Source organism: Sinocyclocheilus anshuiensis, unplaced genomic scaffold, assembly GCF_001515605.1.
Source record: "Sinocyclocheilus anshuiensis isolate Anshui unplaced genomic scaffold, SAMN03320099.WGS_v1.1 scaffold718, whole genome shotgun sequence".
Classification (NCBI taxonomy): domain Eukaryota; kingdom Metazoa; phylum Chordata; class Actinopteri; order Cypriniformes; family Cyprinidae; genus Sinocyclocheilus; species Sinocyclocheilus anshuiensis.
Genome location: NW_015546102.1, coordinates 2,842,532 through 2,851,686, shown reverse-complemented (window position 1 = coordinate 2,851,686; position 9,155 = coordinate 2,842,532). Strand labels below are relative to the sequence as shown.

Sequence of the window (9,155 nt, the reverse complement as noted above, 5' to 3'; positions counted from 1 at the left end):
TGGTGGGCTGAGGGTGAGCAGAGGGGCTGCCAGGAGACAGCGGCAGAGGGGCTGAAGCAGCAGGGAAGACAGGAGGAGGCAGGAGAGGGAGGGTGGGTGGGAGTTCAGAATGTTCGGGGGGCTTAGGGATGGTGTGTGGGACACCACATGGCCACTCCCAGCACTGGGAGCACCAGTGACAAGGTAACGACCTTCGTCGTCATTATCATACACTCAGACAGTTTTGGGCAGACAGACAGTTCAGGGCAGACAGACAGTTCATAAATGGCCTCCATGGCCGTAACAGGCAGATGATGACGGAAGACTGGGTACTTCAGAAAAAAATCTATTAAATCTCCAGAGTCCTGCCTTAGCTGACCCTCAGCGGTGGTGCAGTGGGCGGGGCATTCCTCCATTCCCTCGCACTCCACTTTCTCATCCACCGTCGAGTGCATTATAGCCGGCTCTCACACCTGGTCAGACTTCATATGAGGCTCTGGCTCCTGGGTGATCCTCAGCTCTGTCGCTCTTGTTGGCGATGGCTCGTCGGTCGTGGCGGGCGCTGGCTCTCCATCTGCGGTGGGCTTAGGCTGATGCTTTGTGCAGCGGGGTGATGGCTGGCTGGGCTCTGGTTCTGGAGCAGGGCTGGTGTTGTCGTCTGCTGGTCCCACGGTCATGGACGATCCACATGACACCAGCACCCACTTGACATAGTCCGCGAAACTCCCTCAAGGACCCTCCCCGTACAACTGCGCACATGTGGTGGTGTTCAGTCCGGCAGGCAAAAATGTGCAAAAGCAGTCATCCGGGAAGGCAGTCAGATGTGCTAGACCGAGGAATTCCTCCAAGTGTTCCTCGAGGGAGCGGTTCCCCTGTTCCAGGCAAAGCAGGTTAACGGTGGAAAAAAGAAACAAAACAGACAGGTCAAAAAATGGAAATGAAACAAAAACACAAACACAGTGCTTTCACTTGTTCGGTCAGGTCTGCAATGGAAACAGTTTTTTTTTTTTTTTTTTGCATTTACAGGTCATCTGGTGTACGTAAAAGTCACATGATCATTCTTTAATGTAGTATAACCTCAAAAAAAAAAAAACACCTCATACAGGGTTGCTCTCAAGTTTAAGGGGTTTTCTTTACCATAACCCCTTATTTACACTGCATGTGTCTGCACACGCCATTTCAGAAACTTCCCAGAAGTGGTTTTCCACATTGCTTCGCTAAAGATACATGTCTCCCTTCATCTCCTTCGATTAAAAATAATGGCTAGTGTGGTGGCTGTGATATACGTAAACCAACCAACATCAGTCGCCATGACTTATTGCGAGAGAAAAAAATGTAAGTTTTAGTCACATAACATCGGTTAATGGAAATGCCGTAATTTTGCAATAGTTTTTTTGATCAACATTTATAAAATATCGCAAATGTTTTGCACAAATCTGTAATGGAAATGTGAGCTTCAAATCTCTGCACTATTGATAATTTGTTAATAATGCGTTTATCACCTTCTAGTAAGGTTACAAAAGAATGTCTACTTAAGTCAGTATTTCATGTCCATATTTATTCGGCAAATAGCCATGTAATAGGCAATACTGTCAGCCTATCAGCATCCAGCGTAGACTTCCTGTTGAAGATTATTTTTTTGATAATGGCCGGCTGACGGTTTCGTTACTGCAGTTGTTAATCTTGATGAAATGTTATGAGATTTAACAACAATTATGGTGATAATTATTTAATGAGCGGCCAGTGCTGTCACTAATCCCTAGTAGAATAAAATTATAATAAAAGATAAAAATATGAAAGTTTCATGCAAGACCTACCTTTCCAACTCAGTGCTCTATACCCCCAACAAAACTAAGAATGATTTACACATGCTACATATTAATAGTGCTATCAATAATTTATCACTCTATGCTTCTAAGGGTAAATGGAAAGCCTGTAAGGACTGTTTCCTACATCTCACTTTATTTGTTGTCAAACGTATTTCTTCTGAAAGTTTTGTAGCATAAAATGACAATTTGTTTAGGAAACAGTGCATGACTGATTGTAAACCGTATTAATTGGACAAATATTAACACAGATAATGCACAAGAGTCATCACAGCATTCAAATATCACATCAGGAATTTCCGTCAATGTCCTTTTTTGGGTGAAGGTTTTACTGACACCTGGCTTATGAGCTAGAATGCCATATTGGCTTATTTCAATTTGCTCCTGGCCTCCTGTTCTGGCCTTTGTCAGATAATGTTTCAGCACAGTGAAATGATTGTGGACATGGTATTCTTTTACACTACGAAGAGCATGAAATTGGTATTAGTGTGATCGTAATGGTTGCTTCTCTCTCACTTGTTCTCTTCTCCCTCAGTAAACTGCCTGTTAATTGTGTTTGCCATTAAAAGATCCCACACTGGTGCCTGCCTTCAGCTCCTCGACTGTGGTGGGGTGATTTGACTGGCAGGCGTGAAGGTGCCGTGCGTATTTGAAATGAAAGTTGCTCCTGAATCAAATGTTGATGGTCCTCATCATGACTCTCATTTCACACTTTACTGTTTCAGTCAGACCCCTCTTTATTGGCCCCACTGCACTGGCGTTCTAATCAGTGTTGTCACAGACGGCTTTGAAGGACCTTGACTTGAGTGTGCTTTGTAGTTTCATAGATGAAATGAATATTTCTTGTAATGATTACTCAATGTTTATTAGGGGAGTTGATGAAAAGGAAATACTTGATATTGTCAATAAGTGTAAGAACAAATATTCCACTGACTGTAATGAAATTGACATGTCGTTAATAAAAAACATTATAGAATATATAGTTAAACCATTTACACATATTTGTAATCAGTCCTTTTTAACAGGCTTATTCCCCAGTAATATGAAAACAGCGAAAGTTATTCCTATTTTTAAAGGTGGAGATCGGCATATTTTTTCCAACTATAGACCAATTTCTCTTCTTTCCCAGTTCTCAAAAATTCTAGAGAAAATATTTGTGAGCAGGCTTGATAATTTTATAGACAAATATAAATTATTGAGTGATCATCAGTATGGCTTTAGAACAAACAGGTCGACTTCAATGGCTGTGATGGAACTGGTTGAAGAGATTTCTTCTTCAATGGATAATAATGAATATACTGTGGGGGTATTCCTAGATTTAAAAAAAGCTTTTGACACTATTGATTATGGTTTATTAATGATGAAACTTGAGAGATATGGTATAAGAGGAAAAGCCTTTGACTGGATAAAAAGTTACCTTGATGACAGATATCAATTTGTACAAATGCATAATGTTAAATCAGATATAATGAAAGTTTCTTGTGGTGTTCCGCAAGGTTCGGTGCTAGGCCCCAAATTGTTTTTATTGTACATAAATGATATTTGTAAAGTGTCAAAAGTATTCAAAATGGTATTGTTTGCTGATGATACTAATTTATATTGTTCAGGGAAAAATTTGGAACAGCTTCTGAATACAGTGGAAGTCGAACTTATGATCTTTAAAAAATGGTTCGATGATAGCAGACTTTCACTGAATTTAAGTAAAACTAAGTTTATAATATTTAGTAATCGACAGAGTAACAATAAAATTAAATTAAGGATTAACAATGAGGAAATAGAAAGAGTGTATGAAAATATGGCGTAAGATGGCGGCACTTTGTGGCGTGCAGCTACTTCTTAAAATGATCAACGTGTTAATAACAAACTAAGTTAAATTGATATTGTAAAATTCACGAGACAAAAGCGATCAAACAAAAATGCCACCGAAGAAAATCAGCAGCGTGGTTGAGGAGGAGTTGGAGGAGATTAGGAAATCGCTAAACTTCATGTCGGACGAGTTAAGCAAAGTTGTTAAACAACAAACTATGCTACTTGATCTAATGGATGAAGTCAAACAACTGAAGAATCTTGTGAAAGAGAAGGATAAGAAAATTGAAGGAATGGAGAGAAGGATTGACGAGTTGGAGCAATATACAAGAATGGAGGATTTAATTATAAGTGGACTGGAAACTAAACACCGGACGTATGCCAGTACAGTGGCCAGAGTCAGAGACGGTGAAGACGCCCGACCTGATGAACTACTAACCCTGGAAAAGCAAGTAATCAAGTTCCTTGAAAGTAAGAATATGATCATTCAGAGTGATAATGTTGTGGCCTGTCATACCCTCCAACGAAGGATTGACGGAGCGAAGCCTGCAATAGTTGTTCGGTTTGTGAATCGGAAGCATAAAGCCGAGTTACTGAGGCAGGCCAAGAAGTTGAAGGGTACGGGGGTGTACCTGAATGAACATCTTACAAAAAAGAATGCTGATATTGCTAGATGTGCACGCATTCTGAAGAAACAGAATAAGATACAAGCTACATGGACAAGAAATTGCAAAGTAATGATACGACTAAATGGAACACCTGAAGAAGCCAAAGTATATGTAATAAGAGAACTTAAAGAACTTGATCAGTATGGTTAAGTGAAGACTGTTACGGTATAATGGATTATCTAAAGAAGCTAAATAACACACTGAAAGAGATCGTTAAGAATTGGATCACTATGGATAAGGGAAGATCGTGTGGAGGAAGATTTATATGGACTTATCGATATGATGGACATTGATAAGGAATTTTTGTTTCCATTTAGTGAGGTTGATGATGGGGAGTTGGTTAATATTCAAATGGACTGTGTGTCTGACCACTTACAACGTCACTGTAAGTACGAGAATTTGAATTTTAAATCTTGCAATCACACTGTTCATAAAATGTACGAGATTGAAAATGATATTGACCCGGATAATCACTTTTTTAATAATGCAAATATCAATTGTTGTGAGTATTATACAGAAGATACATTTAATAGAAATGTGATTATGGAGGGGGCATTATCAATAATACATTTAAATAGTAGAAGTCTTTATAAAAACTTCATACACATTAAGGATTATTTGTGTCAGTTTAAGAAATTTAATGTGATCGCTGTGTCAGAGACTTGGCTTGATAATGAGAAAGTACATGAAGTAGAATTGGAAGGGTATAATTTGTTCACGGTAAACCGAGTTAATAAGAAAGGAGGAGGAGTTGCGTTGTACGTTGACACAGCGTTAAGATGTAATCTGATTAAAAGTACGTCAGTGACTATAGAAAATATTTTGGAATGTGTAACCATAGAAATCGATATTGAAAGATCAAGAAATATAATTATTAGTTGTGTGTATAGATCACCAGGAACTTGTATGGATACCTTTATGAATAAATTATTTGGTATGCTTGATAAATGGAATGAGAATAAGTTACAAATTATATGTGGAGATTTCAATATTGATTTGTTGAATCCAAATGGAAATATGAGGATAACAGATTTTACGGACACTCTATATAGTAAAGGTTTATTTCCCGTGATTACAAAACCTAGTAGATTAACAAAAGACACTGCTACATTAATAGACAATATATATACAAACGAAATTGAAGGGAAAATAGTAGGAGGGTTATTTATAAATGACATAACTGATCATCTTCCAGTTTTTGCTATCTTTCAAAGATTATTGGAAAAAACAAAACGATATGGGATAAATAGCTTTAAAATAATTCGATGTAGAACACCAGAAGTCATTGCTGCTCTTAGTGAGGACTTAAAAAATCAAAATTGGAGTGAGGTTTATGCAAGTAAAGATCTTAATAGTGCTTATGATGCTTTTTTGTCCATAATAATTGATAATTATGATAAACATTGTTTGTCTAAGAAGATTGTAAAGAAGAAAAAAAACGAGAATAAACCATGGATTACGAAGGGAATAGAGAAAGCTTGCAAAAAGAAAAACGCATTATACAGGAAATTTATAGCGACTAGAACTAATCAAGCGGAAAAAAGATATAAGTTATATAAAAATAAATTAATTAGTATCATAAGATTTAGTAAAAAGGACTATTATAATAAGTTATTGAATAAGTATAAGAATAACATTCAAACTACATGGAAAGTACTTAATAGTATAATTAAAAAGAATACTGTAAAAGTAGATTACCCTAATTATTTTGTCAACGATGATAAATTAAGTATAAATAAAATGAATGATATTGTCAACGAATTTAATGAGTATTTTGTTAATATTGGGTACAATTTAGCAAAAGAGATAGTGGAGCAGAGAACTGGGGATAGGATAGATGAAATGAATATTTCTTGTAATGATTACTCAATGTTTATTAGGGGAGTTGATGAAAAGGAAATACTTGATATTGTCAATAAGTGTAAGAACAAATATTCCACTGACTGTAATGAAATTGACATGTCGTTAATAAAAAACATTATAGAATATATAGTTAAACCATTTACACATATTTGTAATCAGTCCTTTTTAACAGGCTTATTCCCCAGTAATATGAAAACAGCGAAAGTTATTCCTATTTTTAAAGGTGGAGATCGGCATATTTTTTCCAACTATAGACCAATTTCTCTTCTTTCCCAGTTCTCAAAAATTCTAGAGAAAATATTTGTGAGCAGGCTTGATAATTTTATAGACAAATATAAATTATTGAGTGATCATCAGTATGGCTTTAGAACAAACAGGTCGACTTCAATGGCTGTGATGGAACTGGTTGAAGAGATTTCTTCTTCAATGGATAATAATGAATATACTGTGGGGGTATTCCTAGATTTAAAAAAAGCTTTTGACACTATTGATTATGGTTTATTAATGATGAAACTTGAGAGATATGGTATAAGAGGAAAAGCCTTTGACTGGATAAAAAGTTACCTTGATGACAGATATCAATTTGTACAAATGCATAATGTTAAATCAGATATAATGAAAGTTTCTTGTGGTGTTCCGCAAGGTTCGGTGCTAGGCCCCAAATTGTTTTTATTGTACATAAATGATATTTGTAAAGTGTCAAAAGTATTCAAAATGGTATTGTTTGCTGATGATACTAATTTATATTGTTCAGGGAAAAATTTGGAACAGCTTCTGAATACAGTGGAAGTCGAACTTATGATCTTTAAAAAATGGTTCGATGATAGCAGACTTTCACTGAATTTAAGTAAAACTAAGTTTATAATATTTAGTAATCGACAGAGTAACAATAAAATTAAATTAAGGATTAACAATGAGGAAATAGAAAGAGTGTATGAAAATAAATTTTTGGGTGTTGTAATTGATCATAAGTTATGTTGGAAACCACATATTAATTATGTTAAAACAAAAATGTCTAAATCCATTGCAATACTAAATAGAATAAAACATATTTTGAATGAAAAAACTTTATATTTATTGTATTGTGCGCTCATAGTTCCATACATTACCTATTGTGTGGAGGTGTGGGGTCATACATACAAAACAAATATAAATTCAATACAAAAGAAAGCAAAGAAAGCTATTAGGATTGTTAAAGGGGTTGATTATTGTGAGCCAACTAACAAATTGTTATATGCTTTAATATATATATGTATGTGTATGTATGTGTATGTATGTGTATGTATGTGTATAATGTAAAAAGTAGGTGTTTATCTGTCAAAGGGGTAACGCTATGGAATAAATGTGATAAGGAATTAAAATTATGTAATTCACTCTGTAAATTTAAGAAAACGTATAAAAATAAGGTAATAAATAATTATATGACTCAGTATTATTAATTGTGAATGTATTGTCACAATATTGAAGTAATAGCTAGAATGTGTTTGTTTAGAATTATGTTTTTATATTTGTGTATTGTTTGTGTAACTTGTTTATCTTATAATTTTTGAGGAAAGTGTTGCTCATCAGTTGACTATGTACAAAGGGTAGGCAAAATAAGCAAGGCTTCAGCCTACACCTTTTTCGGTAATTATGTTTATTTATTTGTTAGCTTTTGTGAAAAGTTGTTTGTGAAGACCGAAATAAAATTATTGATTGATTGATTGATTGATATCAATGTTTTAAAATACTTTCATGTTTGTGGAACACAAATGCATGATTATCTTTGCTTTTTCTTCATTTGTGCTGTAGAACTAGTCATGTTATTCAGTGTTGGGTACTTCAGTGTTACTTTTAACTTTAATGTGTTGCAATATTGAGAGGAAAAATACATTTTATAGAAAAGTAATGCATTAAGTTACTTTTGTATTACTGTCAGTTGGCTGAGAGTAGAAGGGCATGGCTTGCAGGCATTTTTCTTTATTTCAGAAGTGCTATTTTTGGCATGTTTATCACCAAAAATATATTGCATGCAATGATAGGGAATACTAGGGAAAAATATTTTATTATTGTTATATAGAACTCACAAGGTACAATGTGTAATGTCCCAATGCTGGCTATATGTATGTATGTATAGATAGATAGATATTAAATATAGTTATGCCCCATTAAAATTTTTTCATAGTTTTTGTCCTATATATCATTCCATGCATTCTATTTGTCAGTACAATATATATAAACTTACTACATTATTTAGGGTAACACGGGGTAAGAAGGGGTAACTTAGCCCCCACCTTAGATTTTTCTTTTGGCCTTAGATGGCACAAAATCACATCTCAAAACTTTTGATGAATGGCTACATTATTTTAATTTTGCCTTTTCATCTCAATATCAACATTTGTGAGATTTAGTCAGTTTAAACAGTTTTTAGGTTAATTGATCTAATTTTGTGTCTCTGGAAAATATCAGTTTACTTTCCCAAACATTCATTTTGCCATTAATTGTAATAATCCATTGAGATTTTTGTTTGCACAAGGAGTCTGACAACAGCCAGTGCTCCACACAGATTTCTGATCTCGTCATCATCCAGTCTGTCTGGAATGACATGAAGAAATAGAACAAACTGAGACAGACTAAATCCAGAAAAACTGTGGCAACGTCTTCAAGATGCTTCAGGAGACCTACCTGCAAAGCTACCTGAAAAACTATGTGCAAGTGCACCTAGGGCAAAAGCTGCTTTAAACACAAAGGATGGTCACACCAAATGTTGATTTAATTTAGTTAATATAAGTTAATTGATAAAGAAAATCTATTTATGACATTATTTTTGACAGCATCCTCATTTTAAAGCATTTTTACACAAGTGCCTAAAACTTTTAACAGTACTGTGGCTTTGCAGGTAGGTTTCTTGAAGCATCTTGGAGACTTTGCCACAGTTCTTCTGGATTTAGTCTGTCTCAGTTTGTTCTGTTTCTTCGTGTCATTCCAGACAGACTGATGAGGATAAGATCAGATCTCTGTGTGAAGCACTGGC

At 35.1% G+C, this 9,155-nt stretch overlaps 1 protein-coding gene across 1 annotated transcript in view; it reads left to right on the top strand.

Moving 5' to 3' along the window:
• Positions 1-9,155, top strand: part of LOC107700576 (dihydropyrimidine dehydrogenase [NADP(+)]) — a 174,782-nt gene that overhangs the window by 10,587 nt on the left and 155,040 nt on the right.